The following is a 6,000-nucleotide window of genomic DNA, read 5'->3' on the forward strand; positions in this document are numbered from 1 at the left end:
ACTTAGCCATGTCTCTTTAAACTTGGAACAGCACAGCACACCATGACAGAAGCTTGTGGAAGAGAGAACTACTCAACTCATGGCAGCAGGAAAGCAAGGAAGTAGGGAGAAAAGTCCTGATACATCCTTCGAGAGCCCTCTCTTCCACGATATCCTTTCCTCCCACAAAAAGCCCCACCACCTCCCAAGAGTGCCATCGGCTTGAGATCAGAACTTCCACATATAAGTCAAACTGCATGACAGCCGTTAGCATCTCCCTTAGCTTGCTGGATGATGGAACAAGCAGATTATTGACCCTTTCCAGACAAGCACTTGCAATGCTTCTTGCTCCTGGAGTACAAAATATGAGGCAGTCACGATGTACTCTGCTCTTTGAAAGGCACGTCAGTGTGTGTGTAGTTCATAGAGTGGGCACTGCACCCTCTTATACAGAGCTTCAGCAAAGCTTCATCCACCTAGAGAATGCTGTGCAGAACCTTGGACCTAGGTGTGCCTGCTGTCTTCTCTCTAACAATCCGTGCTTGCTAGTTTTATGTCAAACTGATGCAAGCTAAAGTCATTTTGAAAGCAGGAACCTCAACTGAGAAAATATCCTCCACTCCCCCCCCCCCCAATCTACCTGTCAGTAAACCTACAGTACCTTATCTGTGGCTCATCCCGTAAGGCCAATCTCACTTCAGGTAGTGTCATCCGTGGTCTGGTGGGGCTGGGTGCTGTAAGAAAGCCAACTGAGCAAGCCATAGAGAGCAAGCCAGTAAGCATGGCCTTCCATGGCTTGTGGTTCAGTTCCTAAGCCCAGGTTCCGGCTCTGAGTTCCTGCCCTCGCTGCCCTCAGTGCTGAGCTGTATTCTGTGAAGTGCAATAGACCTTTTCTTCACGCAAGCTGGTTTTAGTCATAGCACTTTTATTTGTTTGCTTACTTAATTTATTTATTATGTGCATGGTGTTTTGTCTGTCTGTATGTCTGTGTACCACATTCATGCAGTGCCTGAAGAGATTAGAAGAGACCTTCTGATGTTCCTGTAACTGGATTTACACACACTTGTGAACCATCATGTGGACATTGGAAATCAAATGCAAATCCTCTGGAAGAGCAGACAGTGCTCTTAATCCTTGGGCCATCTCTCCAGTTCCCTAGACATGTGTTTTAATATAACAGTACAAACTCTCCCTAGGACACCATCACTCCCCTGTGATAGGGGCTGAAGTGTGACCATAAGGTGAGTTCTACCTCGTGGGCCTCCGTTCCTTCTCTTGAAGAATGACAAGACCGAGCTGCACTGATCCACAGAGATTTCTCTGAAAAGCTGGTAAGGCTGCAATATTTCCAGATCAGATGTAGATTCAGGTTCATTTGCGAGCTTAGTGAGGCTGAGACTGAGCCGGTTCCTTCCCTCTGTGAAACTGGGCCATCCTACCTCTGTAGCACTAATGCCAAGAGTCACGACATACAGCCGGAACCTGCACTGCTCTTCCTCTGTTCCTTCCAGATCTGCAGAGACTAGAAAAAGTACAAACCCAAGTTCAGTTTCCTCTGGATTAGTGCTCCCGGACACTGACTTTAGCATCATCATTTGACTCCACTCAGCAGTTCATGAGACTGAGCCCCTTCCTTTCCCTTAGGAGACCCAGTAACAGCCCACGGATGATATGTCTACCCTCTGATCCCCAGTGTTCCCCTACTGACTGTCAGAAAAGTCCCAGCCAGCCCTACCTCTGCCAGCTGGGAGGGGTAAGATTAAGGACCAAAAAGAACCTTGCAATCTTGCTTTCCACCCCCCAGAGGGATTCTGCATTCTCAATATAGCCTGAGCCTTGCACTAACAGAGAGGTGTGAACCATTATTCCCTTCTGCAGATGATGGGAGTGGGGCCAAAGACACAAAGAACTATGTCAATATAACATATGCTAATGGATGGAGAGACAGAGGTAAGCAGAGGGATCCAAAGCATTGTCATGTCCTAACAGGTCACAGCCATCCTGGGAGCCAGACGTGACCTGCTGATGGAAGTCCCTGAGATCCTGTATGTTCCCTGAACTGCAAAAAAGCAGAGCTCACAGGGAATCCTGGGCTCTGACTCCTCACCAGGTCCTTGAGGCTTCCCTACCAGGCTTGAGAATCTTTGGAGTTGACCACAAACGGAGTAATCGATCAAGCAGATACATTGCTATAAGTAATGCAAGAACCTACCTGATCCAGGCCGGGTCTTAAAGTACAATAGCAGAGAGCAGACATCTTTAACATGTCTGTCACTCTGTATAAGAGGCTTGGGTACAAAACTGGATACAACTCCATTCCACAGACGAAGGGACTGCACTACGGAGTGAGTCACTGAAGGCGGCACAGCTAAGAGGCGCTGAGCAGAGAGAGCTGTTGATGGAACGCTCATCGCTGACAACCTTCTGCTCTCAGCTTAGATGCCACCATTGCAGGCAGGTCTTTCCTAAACAGTTCTTCCATATACGCAGGACTCCGTGTTCTTGGCATCTGCACTCTGTTTATTTTCTTCTGAACATTCATCACAACCCACAATCTGCTTCACGTATTTATTCGCCTGTTTATTTTCTGCCTCTCCCACCAGAATATAAGCTCCAAGAGGACCTGTCTTGATTCCTGTAGTGTCTCTAGAATGGAGCCCAGCACACAAGAGGCACTCACTCGTTGACTGTTTGCTGAGTGACTATCGACCGACTTCCAACAGTGGCCAACAAGAGTCTGGTAGGAGAGCCGTGTGTCTGCCTGAGCTTGGGTATGTGGAGAGGAAACAGGGGTTTGGAAGTCAGGCAGACCTACGTTCCAAACTCTAGATGGACCAGCAATGCGGTCCCTGGCTGGCTGCAGACTTGGGCTGTCTCACTGGCAAAGTGGATTAGTTTGACTTGCCATGGAGGACTGCAGCGAGACTTAAAGAAGAAAACAGGTTGTGAACGCCGAGAATGGATCCCAGGGTGTCCTTCTGGACAGAGCAACTCTCCCCTTCTCTCTGCTAGCGGTGAGTACCCAAACGCCAGGCTAGGTAAGATCGAGGACCCTACTTGGGTTAAGGCGGCTGCTGCTAGCCCAGCCTGGAGCCAGTTACTGCACCCCCACCCTGTGCATGCAGCAGCCAATTTCAAACTATGTAAATATGCCAGGCTGCCTCCTCAGCAAGGGAACAGCTATACTTAGTGCAATTTGCATGTATTTTAAGCTGACTTGTTCCAGGCAAAGAAGCCGATTCATGAATTTAATAACATTCACAGATTCCCAGAATGTCAGCGCTGGAAGAGACGTCAGAGACCATCTAGCCTAGCCCCTCCTTTGGCAAAGGGGACGCCAAGGGCAGTGGTATGTCCAAAGTCAGGCAGCTCTGAGGTAGCTGGGCTGGCAGACAGCCTTGGCTTCTGATCTCAAGTCCCAAGTTCTTTTCAGTTATGGTCCATATGCCATTCTATACAGCACCAGCACTCACTTTAGCAGGGTGTGGTTTCCAGTCTCAGACCCTCAAGTTTGCTGAATATCCCAGCTCCAGAGGGCAAGTTGGGGTAGCTTTGAGGCAGAAGTGAGGCAGCAAGGGTGAAAGTGGATGAGGGAACCATTAGGGTTCAGGCCATACACAAGACACAAAACAATACAAAGGAAACCAAGTCCATAAATCCTGCCAAGGCATGGAGTGAACATACAGTGAAATCTTCTAAGCCTTCCCCACGCCCCTGTATAGCCCATTAAGATGATGCATTCGATCATCTAGGGATTTACCTAGAGCATATTTTTAACTCTAGCCGACAGCAATTGCATTTGCCTGTCCAGCGATCCTTCTCCCTTCTGGTAACTGCACACGGTTGTTGCTTTATGGGAATAGTCCCTCACTACAGAGTGCACTGGGGCTGTCAATCAAAGGGCCTTAAGGGTCCTGCCATGGGGCTGCGTTTGGGACCTAGATCCACTCTATCCTTTAGTTCAGATGTGGTCGCGTGACACAAACAATTGTTTGAAGGGAGTCAGATGTGTGAGCTAGCCTCCTGGGAGAGAAAGTGTTGTTCTTTGCTCTGTAGCAAGCTGTGGGAGCTGTGGGATGTTGCAAGCCCAGTGCCAACAGCAGCTGCCTTTGCAGCCCCAGGGAAAGTGTCTGCGAGAGACATCAGCATAATGGAAGAGAGAGAGAGAGAGAGAGAGAGAGAGAGAGAGAGAGAGAGAGATGCAGAGACAGTGCACCAATGCCAATGCCAGCATCATCCACATCCAGCTGCACCAGCTCCACCCCCCTGAGCTTCCTTGTTTCCTCAAGCTGGCTTGGGTTGGGTTTCTTTGCTCAACTCTGAAATACTCCTAACTGAGGCTCTAAACCACACCATCCCCTAGGATAATAAATCCTATGAACTAACCTCTGGCCATGCAAGAATACACTATTCTGTAGGAGAAACCCTTAAGTGATCCTCCTAAGCATGGAGAAAGTTTTCTCATTAGGACCTGGAGCCTACTCTATGCTTGGATGGTAAGAACTCAGTCATTTAGCTCTCCTTTTTTTCCTGAAATCATCATTATCATCATTGTTATTAATTATTACTAGCCTGGTTTGTGAGTTAGGCTCATGATGGTCAAGTACATTTACCAGGGTCACATAATACTTAAAGATCAGAAGTGACCTCAAATCAAGGTATTTGCACTCCAGACGCACTCTTGAAAGTATCAGCTGACGATAATGAAGATGTTTGCAGGTGTGATGATGAAGCACTCTGGGTCTGCCAGGCACTATGCTGTTCACATCAATCTCTCCTCTCGGTAACCTTGAAACCTGACAGCAGCTGAAACTGAGGCTCAGGGTATCTCATAGGTAGGAGGAGCGCGGACTGGCTCTCACAACAACACCGCAGCCCTTGTCTCCAGGATGCTGGGTTTTGAGGTGATAGTTACATGTGTCCAGACTCTAATGAACTTACAGACTCAGTTAACAGGTTTGGTCTCTCCTCTCCTGCCCACTCCTGTCCCTCGGCTTCTGTCTCTCTGGGCCTAGAAAGGATCTCCTGTCTTAGGGCTGCCTCCAGTATCTAAGTTGAAGGTTAGATACTGGGTTATTCAAGTCAGTTTTGTTTTTATTTTATTTTTTTTTTTCAGTCAGAACAAGCTGCCCAGGCACAGACCCTGTCACCTGGATCCTCACACTCCGAACCTTAGGTCAGACGACAAGGATCTGAGACTCCTTTGTTCGCTGCTTTCAGCAAGGTTTAACAAAGTACGACCCAGAGTTGACCACAGTGCCCTCCACATTCCGTCCCAGCTCTTGTGACTCTGCCCCTCTACTCTGGGAGCCCTACCTGGAGGTGTGCTGGGCTGCAGGTCTCGGGGGTGTAGGCCATGCCTGCAGTGCACTTATTTACAGAGCAAGAATGGCGGTGCCCGCCTGGAACACTGGCACACTGCCCGCCTTCTAATAATAGCTCGGTGACCCAGGCCAGAGAGGCCCCATATTTGGCAGAGGGAGGAAAATCTTTACGCAGGGAGCAGCAGAATGGTTGAGAACTGCTGTCCTTTGTCAAAACTCCCTCTCCTCAGGCTCCAGGCCACAGTCTCTGGGGACGGTTCCTGTCCCCTGACATGGCCCTGGACAGCCCTCAGAGAGGCAAACAGTTAACAAAGGACTGTTTTTTCTGCTGGCTGTGACCTGCCTGAGATGCCAAGGAGAAATGTAGGCAACCACCTGGCAGGCACAAACTTGGTCTTTGGTCACCGAGTTGGCCAGACGGTTTCTCAGGGTAGGATTGGCCTAATAATGCCAAGTCTGCCCTGGAAGAAAACATCCAAAACAGCAGACACAGATGGCTCCATCAGGGCTAAGCCAATGAGACTCTCCTTAGTGACCACTGGGGTCAATCATCCAAACCTTAGTTTTTACTTTGACTATACATAAGAAGTTATAGACACTGTTTCTTAAGTCCATGGGTTCTTTGAGCCTCATGGGAGTCTACCTTTCTCCCTCCTTGCCTCTTGTACATCCTTGAGTAATGGAAGACAGTTTGTTG

Source organism: Microtus oregoni, unplaced genomic scaffold (assembly GCF_018167655.1).
Source record: "Microtus oregoni isolate MIOR12 unplaced genomic scaffold, Mior012 000054F_ref0000373, whole genome shotgun sequence".
In the NCBI taxonomy this organism is placed as follows: Eukaryota; Metazoa; Chordata; class Mammalia; order Rodentia; family Cricetidae; genus Microtus; species Microtus oregoni.